We start from the raw sequence: 24,974 nt of genomic DNA on the forward strand, positions 1-24,974 counted from the left end.
CAAAAATCCTACAAAGATGTGCCCTAGAATAAAAATCTCCCCTGAGATGTTTTTATTTATTTTTTCTTTCAATAACTTATGCTCTTGTAAATTGTGATACCCACTCTTTATTCAATAACCTTAAAAAGGAAGTCATTTTGTGGGTAAATATTATACAGTCATCAGCACAAAAGCTAATGAGAGAATAGTTCAGAAGACTGGATAAATGTTCAGCTTTTATAAACTTGTTCATTTGAAACTATTGCTTCAGCCCAGTTCAGGTCAGTTTTAGATATTCATGACAAAACTGCATTGTGTACATTAAGGAAAACTGAGATGGTAGATAAAGTGCACAAATAATAGATAAATCTGTTAATATTTGCCAGCAGAAATTAATCTGACTATTATTTAAAACATTGCATAGATAAAATAAGTTCCAGGTGAACTTTGAGTTGCATGTATAAAAGTCTTTCTCCCCACTCTTACCCCTATTATTTTCACAGTTAACTATGAGGTAGGTTAATGACTGACTGAAGATAAAGTTCTGGATCTAGTGGCTAGAAATATCCTGATTACTACCTTAACTTATACCTGAATTTCAGCAGGAAGAATAGCAGCCCGGCTCAACATTCTTAAAGTCTCCCATTCCTTTGCTAAAATTCTGCTTCAAGTTCTTCAAATCTCTCCATCTCATTAATTGTTTCACTCTTTACCTGTGACATATTTCTTCTTTCCCACCTTAGTCCCATGGCACTCATCCAGAGTACATCTGAAACTTTGCTAGTAAAAAATTTTATATCTGTATTTGCCTAGATTATGTGGTCCTGAATTAAATTCATTATCAGCTTTTTAATATTATTGCATGCTATTTGTAAAGCTCTGAAGTTGTACTTATTTGCATTATACCTTTGACCTTGGCTTAACCAATCCTACTTTCTACAAAATTCCCATTATTCTTTTTAAAATCCAATTTTGAGCTTTGGTTAACAGAATTCCACAAAGCCAGAAAAATAGCAGAAAAAGTTGTGTATCATAAACACTCCCAAAAACAGTATTGGGACTACAGCATAACCTGACAAGAGACCGATATGGATGAATCATATCAAATAGATTTAAATAGAGTGTAAAATACCATTGGTGTCTGAATTGGTATCTGCTTACTGAAGACAGATATTGAACCAAACATCCATAGGATTGTACTGTAAAAGGTATTTTGCATGTTTGGTCCAACTTCAGTGGTTCATTATTGTGTGGATTTTAGCTCATATTAATGCAGAAATATTGGAAAAATGTTTCACTGATAAACAACTGAAGTGTTCACAGTTTGTCTTCTTATTAGAAAGGTCTAATGCCGGGAATCTTTACTAGCAGATCTCTGTGTTACCTTCCTTTGCTCTTGTTTTTTATGAACAAATGATATGTAATGTTTCTTTTTGTGTGTTTGGGATCTGGATAGTGGAATAGAATTTTATATGTGGGATTCCCTCTAGACCTATGCAAAACAGAGTCTGAAGTTTATAGGATGAGGATTTGGAGACATCTATGGCCCTGGGGTTTAGATTGCCTGTCACATTCAGGACCTCATTTTTATTCTGACACAAGCTGTATAAAGAATAAATATTGAACTGTCTGAGGAGCCTTGAATAGTATCAGTGGAGCCACTCAACTTTCCAAGCTGATACGGAACTGCAGCCAGTCTTGAATTGTAGTAATAAAATACTGCAGAAGCCATTCTTTGGGACCATTATTATGCAAGGACAGTATTCAAGGCCACACATAAAAAATAGAGTGGCAGCTGATTAAATGTCACTGAGCACTTAAAACCTATAAGAAGAATCCCTTTTATATAAAAAATACCTAGACAGTAAGTCATCATTGCATTTATTCACCACCCTCTACCACAAAAGTGTTCCATGCATAATAAACTACTTACAAATGAATTTTTAGAACAACTAGGGTCTAAAAATCTCATCTTAAGTTAATGAAGTCATGATTGCTAAATATACTTACAACTTAGCTAGCAGGATCTATAACAGTCTTGGATTCTAACTTAGACTAGGTGAAAAAGTTTCCCAAGAAGTTGGCTAGGTCCACTGCATGAATTCTTTCTCTTAAGGCTTGGATGTGTCACTTGGCCTAGCCACTCATCCTTAGAGATTCAGGGCATTTACTGGGACATTTCCCTTTTGTTCTCTTTAATCAGATGTGTCTAGGGCTTCAACAAAAAACACTGAAAACGCTGATCTCTAGCAGACTTGCAATGGTGACACTGGTGGCAAAATGGAAATAAACAAATGGCGTAAATTGCTATTCAGCACTTAATGCAAATAAGTGCAAGCATCTAATAAGAGAATGATCTACAAAATTATAGATGAGGGAAACATTGAACAGGTTCACTGCTGTATCATTCTGGCAACTGTGCATGTTCCTTCCAAAAAAAAATATTAAAATTAACTATGTAGATAGCACTTTCTTTCACTTTCATTTGCATTAAACTATATATTATTCATATGATTGGCGATAATGTGTTTATATTGAAAGATCCCAAAATAGTTTGGACACCCTAAAGCTCTTAGTTCCATCAAGATTTCTGGGATGGCTTATATGTCAGCAGTAATTATCTTTTTTTTCCTTTTTGGTTCATCTCCAGTTCTATCATCCCCTCCCACAAGTATATGTGCTGCTTTTGTAGCTTTTTAACGTATAAAATTCCAGATTTTTAAAGCTCTGTTGAAAAAAACAAAAAAGACAAAAGTGTTTACTTCTATTAAGATTGGTTTGTTATCAGAAAGCACTAGAGAAGTAACATGCATCTTTCATTAGATTAGTGGCATTTAAAATCCTTTTTTAACAGCAAAAGATCTTTCACTGTCCTAGAATTAAAGATTCACACCTAATCATTATTGATTAGCCTTATAATAAGTTTTCTCCTAATTGGATTACCTTACCTTCTTCAAATTTTGTTCTTGGTAGAAGTAGCAAAGTCAGTTATTTACAAGTTTTGCATTTTTTATTAATAGAGTCCATCTTAAAACATGCTAAATAGCTGATGAGAGTAAGAGAAGCTGCCAGAAACCTGTTTTCCTACTCCCTCTTTCTCTCTCCTTACTACTTTTTCTAATTTGCTTTCCCTTTTAATGCTGCAATTTGTGTTTGTTGAAATATATCAAGGTTCAGCCTTTTTTTTTTGCAAATTCATGTTGTTCTTGGACAAGACCTAAGGGGAAAATTTCTCTGGCTATTTTCCTTTGGATTTCTCTGTTTATCTGAAGCTATAACTATAAGCCCCTTGCACCTGAATGTGGGGTTTGTTACAAAGTTTAAGATCAGTGGGGAAAATCTTCGGCAGAATCCCTGAATCAAAGGGAATCCTTCCTTTTCTATTAATATAACCAACATTATTTATTTTTCTAGTCTATACTCCCTAAGTCCCTGAAGGCAGGGTCAAATTGCTCTAATACCAAATATGTAGCCATGTTATAAAAGTGCAGTACTTCTGAAGGCTTTGTTCTCATGAGAAAACACTGTTCTGTTATATTTATCTCTAATTAATCCATTTTCTATCTCTTTACTAAAACTGAAGACTTAAAAAGACTACAGCTGCTGTCCTTATCACATTAATTACAACAAATTGACTGAAATCTTTAAAATCTGGTGAGAGAGGACTTTTAAAATAATAATGCTACAATTGTGCCAGTTCTATATTATTTATCTTTAAATTTGTATGTCACTAACAAAACATTATGAGGGACGCGGTGGCTCAGTGGGTTAGGACGCTGAGCTTGTCGATCAGATGGTCGGCAGTTTGGCAGGTCAAATCCCGAGTGCCGCGTAACAGAGTGAGTGCCTGTTACCCGTCCCAGCTTCTGCCAACCTAGCAGTTCGAAAGCACGTAAAAATGCAAGTAGAAAAATAGGGACCACTACGGTGGGAAGCTAACAGCGTTCCGTGTGCCTTTGGCGTCTAGTCATGCCGGCCACATGACCATGGAGACATCCTCGGACAAGCACTGGTCTTCGGCTTTGAAACGGAGATGAGCACCGGCCCCTAGAGTTGGAAACGACTAGCACGCATGTGCAGGGGAACCTTTACCTTTACCTAACAAAACATTTATGAAAAGCAGCACCAAAATATGTTAACAGTGAACAAAATGTACTCAATGAGAACCAATTGTAATAATGCAGAAATGGAAGAGCAAAGAAATGAAAGCAAAAACAAACATCTAGTGATATATACATATCATTATGTATATATAGTTATAGATATATTGATAGAACTGCAAAAAAAATTGCTACCAACCTGCCTTCCATTGAGGACCTGTATACTACACGAGCAAACAAGAGGAGTGTGAAAATATCTACAGACCCCTCACATCCTGGACATAAACTATTTCAACTTCTCCCCTTAAGACAACATGATAGGGCATTACAAACAGAACAACTAGACATAAGAACAATTTCTCCACCTATGCCGTCACTCTGCTTAACAGCTAACTTCTGCAACACTGTCAAACTACTTAGCAAAGCTGCATTACTATGATACTCCTCATCTTTCCTATTACCAATCATCTTCTTGTCTATAGCTTTGTTGTTGTATCTTACAATTTATATTGTCTTTTTAGTATCCTACTCTGATTTACATTGTTTGCTTAGCTAGTATTCTATGACTATCACTAAGTGTTGCATCTTATGATTTATGATGAATGTGTTTTCATGTTGTTTATGATTACAATTATCACTATTACTTGTATGTACAGTGAGAGCTTATGGACCACAGAAAAATTCCTTCTGTCCAACCACACTTGACCAATAAAGAATTCTATTCTATTCTATTCATAGATAGATAGATAGATAGATAGATAGATAGATAGATAGATAGATAGATAGATGATAGATAGATAGATAGATAGATAGATAGATAGATAGATAGATAGATAGATAGATAGATGTTGTTCTTGTTAGTTGCGAAGTCATGTACGACCCATCGCGACCCTATGGACAAAGTTCCTCCAGGCCTTCTTGTCCTCTACCATCTTCTGGAGTCCGTTTAGGCTCACGCCTAATACTTCAGTGACTCCATCCAGCCACCTCATTCTCTGTCATCCCCTTCTTCTCTTGCTCTCAACCTTTCCCAGCATTAGGCTCTTCTCCAGTGAGTCCTTACTCCTCATAAGGTGGCCAAAGTATTTGAGTTTCAACTTCAGGTTCTGGCCTTCTAAAGAGCAGTCAGGGTTGATCTCCTCTAGGACTGACCGGTTTGATCGCCTTGCAGTCCAAGGGACTCTCAGGAGTCTTCTCCAGCACCATAGTTCAAAGGCCTCAATTCTTTGGCACTCAGCCTTTCTTATGGTCCATCTTTCACAGCCATACATTGCAACTGGGAAGACCATAGCCTTGACTATACGCACTTTTGTTGGCAGGGTGATGTCTCTGCTTTTTAGTGTGCTGTCTAGATTTGCCATGGCTTTCCTCCCCAGGAGCAAGGGTCTTTTAATTTCTTGGCTGCAGTCCCCATCTGCAGTGATCTTGGAGCCCAGGAAAATAAAATCTGTCACCACCTCCATTTCTTCCCCATTTATTTGCCAGGAATTGAGAGGGCCGGATACCATGATCTTGGTTTTCTTAATGTTCAGTTTCAACCCAACTTTTGCACTCTCCTTCTTCACTTGCAACAAGAGGCTTTTTAGTTCCTCTTCACTTTCTGCCATTAGAGTGGTATCATCTGCATATCGTAGGTTGTTGATATTTCTCCCAGCAATCTTAATTCCAACTTTTGATTCATCTAGCCCTGCCTTTCTCATGATGTGCTCTGCATATAAGTTAAACAGGCAGGGTGACAGTATGTATACTGCCTTGCCAGACTCCTTTCCCAATTTTGAACCAATCAGTGGTTCCGTATCCAGTTCTCACTGTTGCTTCTTGACCCTCATATAGGTTTCTCAAGAGACAAATAAGATGGTCTGGTACCCCCATCTGTTTAAGAACTTGCCACAGTTTGTTGTGATCCACACAATCAAATGCTTTAGCATAGTCAATGAAGCAGAAGTAGATGTTCTTCTGGAACTCCCTAGCTTTCTCCATGATCCAGCATATGTTGGCAATTTAATTTCTAGTTCCTCTGCCTCTTCAAAATCCTCCCTGTACTTCTGGAAGTTCTCAATCCACATACTGCTGGAGTCTAGCTTGTAGGATTTTAAGCATAACTTTACTAGCATGTGAAATGAGTGCAATGGTGCGATAGTTTGAATATTCTTTGGCACTGCCTTTCTTTGGAATTGGAATGTAAACTGATCTTTTCCAATCCTGTGGAGTTTTCCAAATTTGCTGGCAAATTGAGTGTAGCACTTTTACTGCATTGTCTTTTAAGATTTTGAATAGCTCAGCTGGAATACTGTCATCTCCACTAGCTTTGTTGTTGCTCAGCTTACCTAAGGCCCATTTCACTTCACATTCTAGGATGTCTGGCTCGAGGTCAGTGACCACCTCATCATGGTTATCAGGGATATTAAGCTCCTTCTTGTATAGTTCTTCTGTGTAATTTTGCCACCTCTTCTTAATCTCTTCTGCCTCTGATAGGTCCCTGCCATTTTGGTCCTTTATCATGCCCATTTTTGCATTGAATGTTCCCTTCATCTCTCCAGTTTTCTTGAAGAGATCTCTGGTCCTCCCTATTCTGTTGTTTTCTTCTATTTCTTTGCACTGTTCATGTAAGAAGGCATTCTTATCTCTTCTAGCTATTCTCTGGAATTCTGCATTCAATTGGGCGTATCTTTCTTTTTCTCCCTTGCCTTTCACTTCCCTCCGGTCCTCACTATTTGCAAAGCTTCCTCAGACAGTCATTTTGCTTTCTTACATTTCTTTTTCTTTGGGATGGTTTTAGTTGCTACCTCTTGTACAGTGTTGCGAACCTCTGTCCATAGTTCTTCAGGCACTCTGTCTATCAGATCTAATTCCTTAAATCTATTTGTCACCTCTACTGTATATTCAACAGGGATATGATTTAGTTCATACCTGAGTGGCCTAGTGCTTTTCCCTACTTTCTTCAGTTTAAGCCCAAAGTTTGCAACGAGAAGCTCATGGTCTGAGACACAGTCAGCTCCTGGTCTTGTTTTTACTGAATGTATAAGAACTTCTCCATCTTTGGCTGCAGAGCACATAGTCAATCTAATTTCTGTGTTGACCGTCTGGTGATGTCCATGTGTAGAGCCGTCTCTTGGGTTGTTCGAAAAGAGTGTTTGCTATGACCATCGTATTCTCTTGAAAAAATTCTATCAGCCTGTGCCCTGCTTCATTTTGTACTCCAAGGCCAAACTTTCCTGCTATTCCGGTTATCTTTTGGCTTCCTACTTTAGCATTCCAATCACCCATGATGATAAGGACATCATTTTTGGTGTTAGTTCTATAAGGGGCTGTCGGGCTTCATAGAACCAGTCAATTTCATCCTCTTCAGCACCGGTGGTTGGGGCATAGACTTGGACTACTGTGATATTGAATGGTTTGCCTTGAATTCGAACTGAGATCATTTTGTCATTTTGAGGATTGTATCCCAGTATTGCTTTTCCTACTCTTTTATTGACTATGAACGTTACTCCATTTCTTCTGAGGGATTCTTGCCCACAGTAGTATACCTGATGGTCATCTGAATTAAATTCACCCACTCCTGTCCATTTTAGTTTGCTGATTCCTAAGATGTCGATGTTCAATCTTGTCAACTCTTGTTTGACCAGGTTTAGCTTGCCTTGATTCATGGATCTTACATTCCAGGTTCCTATGGAGAAAATATCTTTACAGCATCAGACTTTCCTTTCACCACCAGATACATCCACAGCTGAGTGTCCTTTCGGCTTTGGCCCAGTCGCTTCATTCTTTCTGGTGCTACTAGTACTAGCCCTCTGCTCTTCCCCAGTAGCATATTGGAAACTTTCCGACCTGAGGGGCTCATCTTCCAGCGTCATATCTTTTTTCCTTTTGGTCCTGGCCATAGGGTTTTCATGGCAAAGATACTGGAGTGGGTTGCCATTTTCTTCTCCAGTGGATCACATTTTGTCAGAACTGTCTGCTATGATCTGTCCATCTTCGGTGGCTCTGCATGGCATAGCTCATAGCTTCATTGAATTACTCAAGCCCCTTTGCCACGACAAGGCAGTAATCCATGAAGGGGAGATAGATAGATAGATAGATAGATAGATAGATAGATAGATAGATAGATAGATAGATAGATATTGATGGATATATAAATACCTGTGTTTCCCTGAAAATAATACTGGGTCTTACCTTTTTGGGGGGACCAAAAGACCAATTAGGTCTTATTTTGGGGGGATGTCTTATTTTGTGGCCACCTGCCTGCGTCCTCCCACCATCTCCTTGCCCATGGCTGCAGCGCCTTACAGGTCTTGCATGCACTTTTTGCACTCATGGAGAAATGATGGAGATTGTAAGCTTCATCTACCTGCAAATGGGACACTTTGAAAAGGAGCCATTTGCTCTGTTTCAAAGCACCCCATTTGCAAGCAGACAAAACTTCCAGTCTCCCTCTGGGGAAAAAGTGCATGGAGGAGGCAGGCAGAGGCAGAGGCATGAGGGGAAAGTAGGCAATCCGGACATGCTGCATGGCTGCCTGGCTCAAGGGAGGCTTGTGGGGCAGCACCAGCAGCAGGCGGAGGCAGAGGCATGGGAGAAGGCAGGTGATCCCAATGATCCACCCTCTCCATCTTTCTTTATCTAAGCTTGCCCACAGCTGCACCAGGGTCACTTGCCTCTGCCTCTGCCTAGTGCTGGTGCCACCATGCAAGCCTTCCATGAGCTAGGCAGCACATCCAGATCACCTGCCTCCCCCCCCCACCTCTGCCTCCATGCTCAGACTTACCTGCGAAGCACCAAGGGGCCAGCGGGCTGTGACTGCTGCCAGACATCATCAGCCCCCACGTGCTAGCCGCCTTTGGTGCTGGCCACACCCATCCCCTGTGCTTATTTTGGGGCTAGGGCTTATATTAGGCCCACCCCATCAAATCAGGCTAGGACCTATTTTCAGGGTGGGTCTTATTTTCAGGGAAAGGTGGTATATAAAGGAAGTTTTCAAAACATGTATAAATCTGAGCAATAGGACCAGTTGAACCCTTTATGTGTATAAAACATAATGGAGATGTAATCAGTTGCATAGCTTCTATACTTTAATCCTACTAAATTTCCAGCAAAATTAATTCCAAGTACATTCATTTTTCCATTTGTATGAAAAAAGTAGTCACCCAGCTACTTGTTGTGCTATGTTATCTCCATATACTGTATCATATCTCTCTCTCTCTCTCTCTCTCTCTCTCTCTCTCTCTCTCTCTCTCTCTCTCTCTCTCTCTCTCTCCAAAAAACCATCATATTTTATTTTTCTTTAAGGCATTTTATCTTTTTTAAAAATCCAGAACATGTAATAAAATATTTAAATACAATCAGTATACAACTGAGAACTGTGAAAGGAAATGCTAAAACTTCTTAATGCAAATCCATTCTTTATATGCATGCAGTGATCTGAAACAAGATGTTTCTGGGATTCTTAAAGTCATTTTAGTACAAGATCATTATTCATGGTACAATTTCTATAATTCTTTCATCATCAGGGTTGCTCTGCACAGCCACTTAACTACATCTGGGAAGGCACATGTTTCCCTGCCTGGCCATTCCTTTTGATTTCTTCTCTATCCACTGAATCTCTGCTGCCACTGCCAATTGCCCACTTGGGTAATGAAGATAGGATTGTTTTCTCCCAGTATATAAAGTATTGGCCCTATAATTTCTTGAAACACAAAAAAGTCTTGGATGACTTATAGACCTCTAAAATTGCTACTAAATCATAGTTTTTTAATGTGATAGATAGGAAATGTAATAGTTTACTTCACGTTATATTACAACCTTGGTTAATTTTAAATACAAATCAATTTAAATCAAAATTAATTAGATTTATTCACACGAGTAATTTCATATACATTGGGGCTTCAGTTTCATAATTATAGTGAACCACAAAAACTGGATTAATAGTTAAGACTAGAGTTGTCAGTTGGAATTGTATCAATCCATGAAAATTAATGTGGCAGGACAAGCTTGTGAACATTTTTACCAAATCTTGAGCAGTGATCTCATTTCTAAAGCTAAGTGATATAATGATTTATGCCAGCTTTTAATTCTGCAAACTATTGATATTTGGAATAAATAAACCGATACTGGTAATAAATGGAATAATTGTTGGCTGCAGCAGAAATGTTATGTTCTACATAAAAATTCTAGCAACCAGCATCTTTTTTCTGTTAGTTGTTATTATGAATGATATATACAGTATACAGTATAATCAATCTTAGCCTGAATCATTTAAGTAGATACTTTCTCCCCAACTGTCCAATTTCTAAAAAGCTATAAAATAGAGTGAACTTGAATAATATCAAATGCGTTCTGAATTGTATCAGAAAGTTGGAAATGAGACAAAAAAATAATCTGGCAGTATTTATGGTGAAAAATGGCACCAGTAATTGAGGTAGATTCAAAAAAGTATCTTTTAAAGGCATGAATAGTGATCTTGGTTACAAGAATGCAAAATAGCCCTGAACTAAGCAAAGTTTTGAATTAAAACACACCAAGGAATGATACAGAAAGCAATGTAGATCATACATTGTTTTAATGTGGAGAAAAGCAAAGTTTTACAAGTAAGGAGGAAAAATCAAAGGTTTAAGTATAGATTAGGCAAGACCTGTCTCAAAAACAGCAACTGTGAGAGGGATCTTGGAGTTCTAGTGGACAATCACTTGACTATGAGCCAGCAGTGTGCAGCAGCAGCCAAAAAAGCTAATACTATCTTGGTTTGTATAAACAGAGGCACAGAATCAAGATCAAGCGAAGTATTAGTACCGCTTTATAAAACCCTAGTGAGACCACACCTGGAATACTGCAACCAATTTTGGTCACCATACTATAAAAAAAATGTTGAGAGTTTGGAAAAAGTTCAGAGAAGAGCAACTAAGATGATCAAAGGCCTGGAGACTACAACATATGAAGAACGGCTGCAGGACTTGGGTTTGGCTAGTCTAAAGTAAAGAACAAATAGGGGTAACATGATAGAAGTATTCCAGTATTTGAGGGGCTGCCACAAAGAAGAGGGGATCAAATTATTCTCCAAAGAACCAGAGGGCAGGATAAGAAACAATTGTTGGAAACTGATCAAAGAGAAGCAACCTGGAATTAAGGAAAAAAATCCTAACAGTGAGGACAATTAACCAGTGGAACAGCTTGCCTCCAAAATCATGGCACTCAATCACTGGAGGTTTTTAAGAAGAGACTGGATAGTCACTTGTCTGAGATGGTAGAGGTTCTCCTGCTTGCACAGTGGGCTGGACTAGAAGACCTCCGAGGTCCCTTCCAGCTCTATTCTATTCTATTCTATTCTATTCTATTCTATTCTATTCTATTCTATTCTATTCTATTCTATTCTATTCTATTCTATTCTATTCTATTCTATTCATACTAAGACCTTTACAGACGGAATGTAAGACAGGTAGTCCTTGTTTAGCAACCACAATTTGGACCAGCAACTACATTGCTAAACAAAACAGTTACTAAATGAGAAATCACATGATCATGACTGTGCTTAATGGACTAAAACTGACAACGATTTTCATACCTTCTCTTTTGTTTGCCTCCTAACCATAATTATCCTAGTACTGAAGTGAGCTTTTTAAAGGGGGGGGCTTTAAAAAGCTCACTTCAGTACTAGGATAATTATCAAGAAGTATAATTAAGAAGAAAGGAATTAATGTTTCTATTTACATTCATTGGACAGAGAAGGATTACAAGAGAGGAAGCAGAAACACACTGGAAAATACACATTAAAAGCAATGCACTGGCAGCTGCTTGCAGGCTATGTAAACAGCCTGATGTATTCTTTCCAGTTTCTCTGCTCTGTGAGCAGAGGAGAAAAAACAAAGAAAAACGACAGGTCAGGACAAGGCATACTGACTGTAATGACAATCACCTGATTGAGAGACAGCTCTGTCATGATTTCAAACTTAGTTGCCTAATGAGGCTGTCAGTAAGCTATATACTATGAAATGATAGTACATGTGGTCTCATTTAATGTCTCTAAATTCCACATTCCTACAAAGACTCTAAAGTCTAAATTCACCCTCTTCTATTTCTAAAATAAACAGAATCCTTTGTTGTAATTTGTACCCATACAGTATCTTCTTTCACACTATGGAAAGGGCAGTAATATGATTTTTGTTAGCTATCTCCTTTCCTTCCAGGGTCATCTGTTTTTATTTCAGTTCATCTGTTCTGTCTAATATACATTTCATAACCTTATGAAAATAATAAAGTACTATTTGTGCCCCAACTGATATTACAAGTTTGTTGAGATAAGCTATGCTCATAACTGCCAACCAGAATCTATGAGAGGGCAGCTATAATAAACTTGAAATAATAATAACAACATCTAAATAAGATCAATAGTTGAGCTTGAAGAAATGCAGTTAGTCAATGCCTGACTGTTAATCAGTTACTGGATTCATGGTTCTGTCATTCAGATTCATGTTCAAATAATTCTCCTCATTATTCAGATAAACAAAATGAAACTAAATAAGCTGATCCCATTTCCTCATGTTTATATATGTGCCCTTCCATATCACTGAAATTAACATATAGAATCACTACATTTGGAATCTTTTCCCCACTATTATATCTCCATTCTCCTGTATTGGAAAATGTCTGAGTTAGGACTCTCCTCTAGAGACAGAAGATACGATCTCAGAACCGGGAAATGAAACCAACTTCTTTGGGTTGATTGTAGCATTCACTGGCTTGTTACTGCTTTTCCCTGAATAGGAATGGGCGAAATCCTGATCCTTTATCAGGTTTAGATTTCAATCTAGATGTCCCTGGATGCCTGAATTTCTTGTTGCTTATCAACTTTTGTTCTACACTGAAAAACCAAGGACTACTATATGTCTCAATACAGTCAAATCAAAATAAAATTGAATCAATACAAAAATGTTGGAGATTAGCCCTGGGCTTCCATCTTACATAACATTTGGATTATCTGTATATAGTGTAGAGACAGAAGAAGTTATGCCTGTTGCCATTCTATGCTACTAGAGGACATTTTGTCATCTTACTCTGTTATTATTTTTGAGACATGTTACTTTAGATAAAAGATAGGCACCACTTTGACTAACATAATAATGTCCAATTACTCATTTTCTTCATTTGCCTTAGCTATTTACAGTTTCAACAACTGCCTGAAAATGTAGAAAAGAGTTTTATATCACCTGCATATATTATATCCTATGACATTATCTACTTTTCTGCTAAGCCTGTCTGGGTAGAGTCAGACCTATTAATTCTCCTCTTCCAGTTAATTTACAACAGTAAATCAAATATGATAGGATTATAGTTTGTATTTTCAGAATGAATTCTGGAAAATGGTAGCAAGAAATCTGATATGGAGCTACCCTTTTGCACATAGCTGAAAGAAAAATTATACTGCCACAATCATTTTTCTTAAATAAATTGTGATCTTCTCTAGAATTTCCATGATAAGTTTAACATTTATTTAACCCTGGCTCCTACTTCTATTTTTCTTCCATATAGTTCATCAACTGTTTACAGAGCATCTCACAAAATGTTGACACATGTAAGAGAAAGGCAGCAGAACATGATGGAGAAAGAAAGCTGGATTACACCATCCTTCTGCAGTGTATTTGACTGTAATTGTCAGACTCTCCTGGGGACTCTGGGAGTTTCAATCCAATGCATCCCAGGGGTATCAAGAAGAGAATCTTGCACTTCTGGTTAGACATCGTGGCATGAAGGGCACAGGAAGATGGGGCTCTGTCTTCCACATTCAATTTTACCCCGCTGGGGACCCTAAAAAGGGTCGAAAGTTACCCCAGAGAGGCAACAAAGAAGGAGGGGACCCTTGTTGATCATGGAAAAGACCACCGGGTAAAAGAATGGCTACCCTTCTGTGGCCAGTCAGAAGCTGCTGACAACTGAAGAAAATAAGCACTAATGAACAACTTTTGAGCAACGTGGATGGCACTGGGTGAGACTTTATGCTCCCTTTATGATTTTAAGACTTTTTCCTGGAAAAAAATGCCCAAAGCAAAGAATCCTCCCCTATGAGAGAGGGAAGAAGAATTTCCGCCCCATTCCCTCAGGAAAAGAAAAGTGGTGAATTAATTGCTTGGGGGGAAACAGAAAATCACAAGATAAATTTGGAACCATTACAGATATATAGCTTTGAAATTTGGAGACTAAAAGTATTTTTGAGACTTTTTTAGAAAAGAGACTAGAAAAATTTGTAATATAAGTTTGGATTTAAAAAGCTGGAAGACGGTGTTAATGGCATCTAGTGGAGAACTATGGCACTACAATTTATCATTAAAGGAACTTGGCTGGAGGCCCAGACTCAGATAAGACTTTGGTTGTCCTTGGAAACTTTCACTTTTGAAGACTGCAGCTGGGAAAAGGGGAAAAATAAATTCTTGGGCTGCTTCTTTGTTGTTCCTGGAAACTTTCACTTATGCAGACTGCAGCTGGGAAAAGGGGAAAAAATGTGTGGAAAAATGCATGCCACTGGAAGAAGAGAGGACCAAAGAAGCCCTGGATGGTGTAATATTGGAACTAGACTGAGAAAGTTAATATGTACCACTGAATTACCAATGGACCCAGACAACACGTTGTTTGTTAAGTACTTATGATTGTAAAATTAGAAAATTAATAAAATATTTTCTAAAAAAGAAGAGAATCTTGCAGATAAAAGGAAAAGCATTTTACTGTTTCTATGATAAATGCAAAATTGACATCACAGCCAACATATTATAATGGTCCAGTTCTATAAGATTAGTATGAACTGAGTTTAATTGGTTATAAATGTTCTTATTCTATCTCACTTTGGCACTTAGGCAAATGTTTCATTGGATACAAAAACCTGCACTACAGGAAAATAAGGTAACATTTTATATCTCATTGATTTTAAGAAATATCCAAGACTTTGTCTCAGCCAGTAGAGATGCTCCTTTCGAAGTACTTTTAATTTCTGTTGCTGTGCAGTTTCACATGTAAGGCAGACAACTTATTTCTTTTCTGTTATATTTGGGGCTTATTAACCATCTTGGAACTGTCAACATCTAGGAAATATTATTTATCATTTGTTAAAATAATAAACAACTTTTACTCTTGAAGCTAAAGGTTACATTACATAGTCTTCCCATTATTTTCCCACAATATCCTCTGATGTATATTGGACTAGAACAGGGGTAGGCAACCTCAGCTCTTTTATGACTCATGGACTTCAACTCCCAGAATTCCTGAGTCATCAGGAATTCTGGGAGTTGAAGTCCATGAGTCATAAAAGAGGCAAGGTTGCCTACCCCTGGACTAGAATAACTGGATCAAATGCAGTTTAAATGACTGAGAATATACTGGTTTCCCTAGTTCTGGTCTAGTATAACAATGAAACAGATAATCAGGTCATTTTGGTCAGACTGAGTTAATTATGTGGACATAAGTCTAACATCTCTTTGAAGAATGGATAAATAAACATTTACTGAAACAATTGAACATGAGCATTTCATTCTTCCCAGCTTAGCTTTTTCAACAAACCATTGTAAATGTTCTTGCCCAGCCACTAAAAGTAAGCTGCTATAAGAAAATATGCTTATGAATGGAATAGCTTATCTAAATATAACATCTTGTTCTCAAGAGAGTTAAGTCGATTACCATATCAATGGATAATAAGACAAAAGCAGTCTCCTTCATGACCTGTATTTGCTCTGAGCTAAGAAATTGCTCAGGTGCATCATAGTGGAAAGCAATATCTATCACTGTCAATCATTCTGGGACCTTTTGAACTTTCCCATTCAGTTATCTTAAGTCTAAACTGATGGTTCTTTCCCCGTATGAAGTACAGGAAGTTTGATTCTCAAGTTTCTAGTGTAAAATTTCCATTTTTTTTTTAAGAAGCAAGGGTTAAAGCAGTGAAAACACAGTTTTCTCCATCAGTCTGTACTAGTGCTATTGTAAAGCACATATAGCAAACACTTAGCTTGTGTTTTCTGTTTAAATAAATATTGGGAAGGTAGTTTCCATAATAATGCTTATCTGAACAAATAAGCATTTAATTCACAAAAGAAAGAAAAAACATTACAAAATTTCTGTGTTTTTTTTCCTCTTTCAGACTATGGGGATATTCTGGTCAGTTATTGTTAATTGTAAGCTCAATAGTAACTGTCAAAGTATGTTGGTCCAACACTAGTGTTGTGGGGATCCACAGGGGCAGGTCAAATTGACCACAAAGACCAAGCAGTAAAATGTTTGGACTTTACAAGTACTGTGCATGCTGTGTGTATAAAAAGGGTCAGATCTTTAATCATGTGATCAGTGACTCCATCTTGACCTTTGACCTCCCTCATTGCAGATACCCCACTGGTCTGCACATATTGAATGGTTTAATTTGAGGGAGATCTGGATGAAGCTCTGATTGTCTACATGAATCTCCTTTAGATATTGTAGATGAGCGACCCCAGCCTTTTGGGCACAAGGGACCAGATGCATGGAGAGAGGTTTTTCTGTGGACCGGAGAGGGCATGATTTTGTGTGCTGCCTGCATCCTGCAGGTGGGGCTTCATTTGTTTGCACATTTGTTTCTGGCCTGCTGTAGACCGGTGCTGGTCCACAGACCAAGGGTTGGGGACCATTGTTGTTAGATTGTCTATTGTATTATAGTACATACAAGCCAAAGTTGGAGTGTTTCCTATGATCCCTTAGCAGGTTGCAAATGAAAGGTTCTTTTGTTCTTTCAGCATCAGCATCCAGTTCTGAGAACTGAAGCAAAGCTTTCCATCTGGAAATAACAGTGGAAGATTCACAGTCTGTGTGGGCCTCCTTCTATAGAAACTTCTGCTATGGATGCTGCTTAGGACAGTGTCTCCTACAAAGGATCAAGATTATAGACCACATCACTTTTATGGTATGGATCTTGAGATGTTCTCCTATTTGTCTTTTTTCCTACTTTCTTTCATAGACCTCATAGCTTCTTTCTAAATGATTTAATATATGTATAACAAGGGCTGGCAAGCTTCTCAGGTTTCAGTCATCAGACATTTGTTCTCCAAAATAGATCCAAATCTTGCAAGATTGCCAAACTGTGCAGTATTTCAATGATCTCACCTCCATAATTTAACATAATACCATGGGAATATATATGAGAATACCAGGTTTTCACAGAACTATTTAAACTCATGAGAATTAGCCCTGATTATCTTGTTACCCCATAAATCTTTTACTATTGATTTCTGGTGTACAAGAAAATATGTGAGTAAAAACTTTGTTGCAACTATAATTTCAACCCCTCATGTATGACATCATAGCACTGTCTAATAAAATTGTTACAGAAAAAAACCCTTCCATATTCATATAAACACTGCTTTTTCACAGTGGCCAAAAATATAGAGAAGTATCCCTAAGTAAAACCTCAGATCTTCTCAAACAAGACAGATTTAAATCCCAAAGATGCTTTTCCACAGGCAACTGGATTTTCTTGTTTTCCTTTGAAAACATTTCACTTCTCATCCAAGAAGCTTGTTTTCAAAGGAAAAGAAGAAACTCCAGTTGCCTCGTGGAAAAACATCTTTGGATAACTTTGACCTGGACGACTGAGAATCTCCATAGACATACAGATTTAAAAATAATCTCTGCATAACCATAGTCACAACCAAAAGTACAACACAACTGCCATTGTTTTTAATAGTGAATGAACTGGTCATTATAACCTTCGCTACTTCATCGCTTTTCAAAATATTATCCTGTAAGCATAATGGCAGTAGGTTGTGGGTTTCTACAGAGAGGAAAATCACCACAGCATGCCAATGAAAGTGTGCATTCATATCCATTCTTCACTTGAGATTATTTTCCAAGCCTGTGCAAAAAAGCAGAAGCAATCTGCTCACATCAATATGCCTACCCGACATGCTGGTCGTTAAGAATTTTGCTGGGTGGCACATCATCTGGCATCAGACGCCAGGGAACTGGCAATTCAGCAGAGGCACAGTACACAGGCTACTTTGTCAAGTTGTCTGAATATAACCTGTTCCTCTCTTATTCCTCTTTAGTTCCTCTGCTTCAGTTGCACAGATGTGCAGGAAGAAAAAAAGAACCAAAAGGGTGAATAAAGAAAAAAGTTAAAACTTCTCATTGAGGTCCCTTAGAGAGGCATTGAGACCTCCTATCTAATCAAGACAGAACTTTCATATACAGTAGCAATTAAAGTATGCCTCACCTTCAATGGGGAGGGGAGAAAAAATGTTGCAATAATAGGTGGTCTAAAACAAACCCCTGTTTGGGTTTGGGTTTGTTTTTCATTCCCTTCAAGAACAAAACTCTGAGTACTCCTTTAGATAGAAAATGCCATCAAAGCTAACAGGCAGAAAACAGAGCAGACTTTCATACTTGGAATTGTTTAAATTGCATTTACCATGAGAAAGATGGGGAAGTGGTTTGCTTAAACTGTGGCTTTCACGTTGTCTGACTGCATGAGAATAGGAATTAGCATTTTGTGTATTGCTCGTTTATTACAGTCAGATTAGAAATCTGTATTGCATTCTTAGCATGCAAAAGGGCCACATACCTAAATACTACAGAGGGAAAGCAACATTTTGAAAGTCAGCACTGGGAAAATAGGAAGGCAGATTTGTTTAGGCAATGAGACATAAAGCAAGACAGAGAAGAGGTTAAGGTCACAATCTAATGTGCCTTGATTATACTATTGATGTGACATTCATTTTAATGTCAACCGTTCTAAACAGCCTGTCAAAGGGCAGTGAAGTCATTTTGTTTTGCTTTCTCTCTTTTCTTTTCTTACTTTCACTGGGTAACTAGCATAGAAAAGTATAGGGCAGAAATCCTCCATGATAACAACAGAAAAGTCCATCAACAAACAAATTCACCACAGTCCCACCATTAGCAGAAAATAAACCTCAAACCCTTGAGGAGTTTGCCCTTTTCCTTCATTTTAAAGGAAAGGTTTAAGCAACACCACTAGTGCAGCTAGGTGGTGTTAGCTTTGACGCTGAATGATTTTGTGTTTTAATGGTTTTATTGTACCGGTTGCTCAGATTTTCAGGATATCTCTGCTAATTTGCTTTTCTGCTGTGATTGATACCTATGTGCACATGTCTATGCATTGTCCTGTTCCTTAGATTTATGTCTGAACTGAAAATGAAGCTTTTGAATATTTAATAACTGAACTGAATTGCTATTCAAATGAGTTAAACCAGCTCAGCTTGCAACATTTGCTTTTTAGCATGGATATTACTGCAGGCCTGTAATTAAGCAACCCAAAGAGTTGTTAACTGAAGGACAAGTTATTCACTGCAGTTACACTTTTTTTGTCAAATTAACTACTTAACAGTCTTTGCAGGTCCTCTAGTCAGTCTGTGTCAAAAAGATTGAGGGGAGTGTATAGTGCAAGGCAGTCCATCTTCTGCTTTGCATTTATTACCTCATTGTACTGCAGCACAGCTGACCCTAAGCGCATCAAAACAATGGCTCACACGTCATTCAGGAAGGAAGGTAGAGAAAGATTATTTCTTTAATGCTTTGCTACAGGCTTGACTTTCAACCACTACTACATTTTGATGAGAGGCAGTGATGGCTATATTCTCCCCACACCCTCACTTCATTAGACCACAGAGGCAGGTAGAAGCATTGTTTGCTTCATAAAAATCAGAAATACAGTTATCATATATGTGAGCATGGACAACTGCTGATCACAGAATTTTGCAAACCCTGTGCCCAATGCAAAAAGCATTGACTCCCAGTTTTTGTGCAATTGCAGGCAAATAAGGTCAACTTTGGTGACCATAATACTGTGAAAAATGTAATTTTAGCAAGCAGTTCACTTCAAGCAGCAAGGAAAGCAGGAGCAACTTCATCTGGGTCCTACTTGTCAACTTTACTGAAATGTACTTTTTCCTGGTCCCAAAACTTAAGCAGGCCTTCCAAACTCTAATATTTTTCTGCAACAGGCATGCAGGGAAAAAAAAGTAATATTGAAGACCAAATATGAGATGATAACAATTAAGGAAGAAGGAGAAATAGGTATTCAATCTGTATTTTCCACTTGCAGTTAAAGTATAGTAAAGCAGCTAACAATAAAAGATTGAACAAGTTAATAGGAATGCATCAATAAAAATAAATTCAAATAAGCAGAAATCTTAGCCATTTCTGCCAGATTTGACACCTTAAGTGACCAATCTTCTATAGTAGGCAAACTATCTTTCTTCCAATATTGACCTACCAAGAGCCTTGCTGCTGTTATCAAATTCAACATCAAATTTGTTTCTTTAGTATCACAATCTATAACAATACCCAATAAAAACAATTGTGGAGAAAATTTTATCTTTCTCTTAAAAATCTTTTGAATATTCCACCAAATTTTAATCCAAAAAGCTTTAACATTTCTACAAGTCCACCATATATGATAATAGGTAGCATCCAAACTACCACATCTCCAACATTTGGGCTGTACGTTAGGATACATGCAGGACAAATTTTTGGGATCCAAATGCCATCTATAAAACATTTTATAAAAGTTTTGTCTTAAATTTTGAGCCTGGGTAAATTTCACATTTCTAACCCAAATTACCTCCCATGTATCCAATGGAATTGGTTCTTGAATATTTTGAGCCCACTTTATCATACAATCTTTAGCTAATTCTGTTTCAGAATCCAATTCTATTAAAGCATTATATATTCTCTTTATATGCGCTCGGGTTTTATCTTTAATTTGTTTTACCAAATTTTCATCAGTTAATGTAATACCAATTTTCTGATCTATCTTCCACCTTGTTTGCAATTGAGTATATTGAAACCAAGACTGTATGATATTTTCTTTTTTTAACTCACCTAATGATTTTAATTCCCAACCATTCCCTATCCATCTAAGTAATTCCTTATATGAAGTCATATCCAAGCTCACACCTACAGATACACCCTCTATCGCATGCCCAGGAATCCCCCAAATTGGTATTTTATAATTTAACTTATAATAATATTTTTCCATACGCGCAATAAGGCGCCTCTTAAAATGTGAGATTTAAATGCCTTATCCACTTTTTTATCATAAACTAAATATGCATGCCACCCATATAATAAGTCCCATCCCTCAAGGTAAAGTAATCTTTCATTTGTTAAATTAAGCCATTCACAAACCGCTGATAAAACAACCGCATCATAATATAATTTCAAATTAGGCACTTTAAGTCCTCCTCTTTCCCGTACATCTTGTAAGATCTTAAATTTAACTCTCGGTCTTTTCCCTGCCCAAATAAATGTATTAATACCCTTCTGCCACTCATCCAAATTGGCATCCTTTTTCAATATAGGTATCATTTGAAACAAAAAAAGAAACTTTGGTAGAACATTCATTTTAACAGCTGCAATTCTCCCCAACAGAGATAATTGTAATTTTTTCCAACTATCTAACTCCTTTTGTGCTTTTTGCCATAATATCTCATAGTTGTTCTTATATAATTTCACATTTGAAGCTGAAATATATACTCCCAAATATTTAACCTTTTTCACTATTTCAAAACCCGTTAGTTTTACTAACTTTTCTTTTTCATTCATAGTCATATTTTTAGATAATATTTTACTCTTATAATTATTTATCTTAAAACCAGAAACTTTCCTATATTGAGTTATAATTTCCATTAAATCTGTAACCGATTGAGTCGGTTGAGATAGTGTAACAACCAAGTCATCCGCAAATGCTCTTAACCTATAATCATTCTGCTTTATTTTTATTCCCCTAATTTTAGTTGATACACGAATTTTAATCAATAAAATCTCCAATGTTAAAACAAACAACAATGGTGAAAGGGGGCATCCCTGTCTTGTACCTTTTTCAATTTTAAGTGCATCTGTTAATCCCCCATTAATTATAATTTGTGCCGATTGTTGTTGATATATAGCCTTAATAGATTGCAAAAATTTATCCCCAAAATTCATCTTATCAACAACTTTCAATAAAAATTGCCAATTCAATTGATCAAACACTTTTTCAGCATCTAAAAATATCAGTGCTGCAGGGACTTGGTTGTTCTTATCCAAATACTGTATTAAATTTACAATTTGTCTTACATTATATTTCATACAGTATGTCTTCCAGTTATAAATCCAGACTGATCACTATGAATCATTTGTTTCAAAACCTGCATTAATCTATTTGCCAATATTTTTGCAAAGATTTTATAATCTATATTTAAAAGCGATATAGGTCTATAATTCTTTGGTTGGGTGGGATCTTGCTCCTCCTTTGGAATCAGCGATATAAAAGCCCTTTTCCAGGACGGAGGCACCACCCCTCCAGCCTGGATATTATTAAATAATTCCTTTAATGGTTCTACCATCTCTGCAAATAATAATTTATAAGTTGCTGATAACCCATCTGTACCAGGAGCCTTACCCAATTTTAACTGTTTAATTGCTGAAATGATTTCCACAGAAGTGATTAAATGATTCATCTCCTCCCATTGCTCATTTGAGAGCGTAGGAATATGTGCTTCCTGTAGATACTTATCTATATCTAAAGCTTGTATATTCTCACTAGCATATAAATTTGCATAAAAATCTAAAAAACCCTTTTTAATCAAATTTTGTTGATAAACCTCTTTACCCTTATATTCTATTTTCTCTATAGTATGTAATTTCTGTTTTTTCCTTAATTGATAAGCTAACCACCTACCAGGTTTATTTGCATTATAAAAAGTATTATGTTTCGCATTTATTTATTTATTTTTTATTACATTTATATCCCGCCCGTTTCCGAAGACTCAGGGCGGCTTACAAGCTTAGCAGTAGCCTACCGCAAGTTAGTTCCAACCTGATCCGCCATTAACATATTAAATTGCTCTTTCAGCAAATTTATTGAGTCCCTTACTCTCTTATATAATGGGTTCAAAATAAGAGCTTTCTCTTTCAACTTAATTTCTTCTTCCAACTCTTTACATTTTTGCATCTGCTTACGCCTATGTCTATTATGCATATAAATCAAAACCCCTCTCATATAAGCTTTACGAGCATCCCAAACCATTTCAATCGAAGTACCTTTATGCATATTCAAAGCAAAAAATTCTTTCAAATTTTCCCTACATTTCTCCGAGAACTCATCATATCTAAATAAATTTTCATTCAGTCTCCAAGATCTTCTAATCCCATCTTCATTAAACAACTCCATCCATACCGGACTATGATCCGACCTTTTTAACCCTAGAAAAAAGATCATTAGTAATTTTAAAAAATCATTTCTGGAAAACGAATGATACCTGTCTGAAAAGAAAGTAAAGTCTCTGTCCTCCAAATTTCGCTCCCACCAAATATCTCTTAATTCCAAATCATCTTTCAAATCAAAAAGGGCTTTAGGCAGTTTAGAATGATTAGGGGTATTTTTAAAAGATCCCTTCTTATCCTTACATGAGTCCAAAACACCTTTCCAGTCACCCATCATTATAACAGATTTATAATCCAATTGAGTTATTTTGTCATGTAAAAGCTTATAAAACTTTCTTTGCTGTTGATTAGGTGCATATAATCCAATAATAAGAACTTTCTTGCCTTGTAACAGTAGTTCAATAATAACATATCTTCCTTGTATATCAGTCTCAATTAATAAACTCAATACTGTCTTGAATGTTTTCTTAGGGTGAAAAGTTCTGATAAAATTAGAGATTCTTAGGTTATTTTGACCTAGATACACAAGTGCTGCAACTATATTTTCTGGCATATTTACTTAATTTTGTTTATTTATTGTCAAGTATTTATTACACCTGATTTTATGCCACTTCAATCAATTTTGAGTCTAAGTGGCTCACAGTAACCATCATAGTACAATCAGTAATATAAAAATTATATAATTAATAATCATACCATCACCACATCAGATTGATTCAAATCATAACCATTCATCATAAAAATATAATGCCAAAACCTTGCACATCCCACATACCATTATATTATATACGCCTCCATCCCCAAATGCTCTGTTAAAGAGACAAATGTTCAAGAGCTTTCTAAATGACAGTGATGAGAGTGTCGATCTTATATCTGGTGAAAAGAGTTTCCACAGAAAGGGAACTCTGCAGAGAATGCTTATCTCACAAATCTAGTGGGGAAATGGTCATTCTCAGCCGGCCTTCTCTTCAGGCACACCTTGAACATATAGAGTCTATTTAATACAAATGGTGTTGCGAGCAATCAACCCTCAGATTATAACCAACATCTTGAAGTATATCTAGAAGCAAACCAACAACCAATATAATTCCCATAGTACTGAAGAGTTGTATCACAATATCAAGTTGTTCTTGTTAATATGCAGTTCCTAATGATCCAAGGGTAATTCCATATAGAAAACATTATAGTGATCCATTCATGAAGTTTTGAGAGCATGAATGACTATTCCTGAAATATCCATAACTGGTACATCATACAAAGCTGGCCAAGGTTCCTCCTAACTACAGTTCCAGCTGGATCTGAAGTCCAAGAGCATCTCTAGAGTATGTGTCAGTTATTTTTAGGATATCACAATATCCAGGGTTTAACTTGGTATTGCTACAGAATCAGTCAGCTTCCAAATCTACAGAAATTTTCTCTTGCTCAAATTGAGTCCATCTGTTTCTCCCCTCCAAATTCTTACAGCTTTTTTCCAGAGCACCCTAGAATTGATGCTGTATCATCCTACCTTAAAAAAAGGAAAGTTAGTGACTGTGCATAATTGTCCATTTTAACTAGGAGTTGACATCTCTCCTTCTTGGAACAGGGTATTCCTGATAGCTAGATGCAGTTCCCTACATTCTCTTTGGCCGCACATATAAGCCAGGTGAAGCAAGGATCAAGTGCACAGATGGTAGAACCTATCTCCCCAAGCGTTCTGTCACTTCCTCAAGATCAGCTGGTTCAAACTTTTGA

Source organism: Vipera ursinii (assembly GCF_947247035.1).
Source record: "Vipera ursinii genome assembly, chromosome: 7".
Taxonomy (NCBI): domain Eukaryota; kingdom Metazoa; phylum Chordata; class Lepidosauria; order Squamata; family Viperidae; genus Vipera; species Vipera ursinii.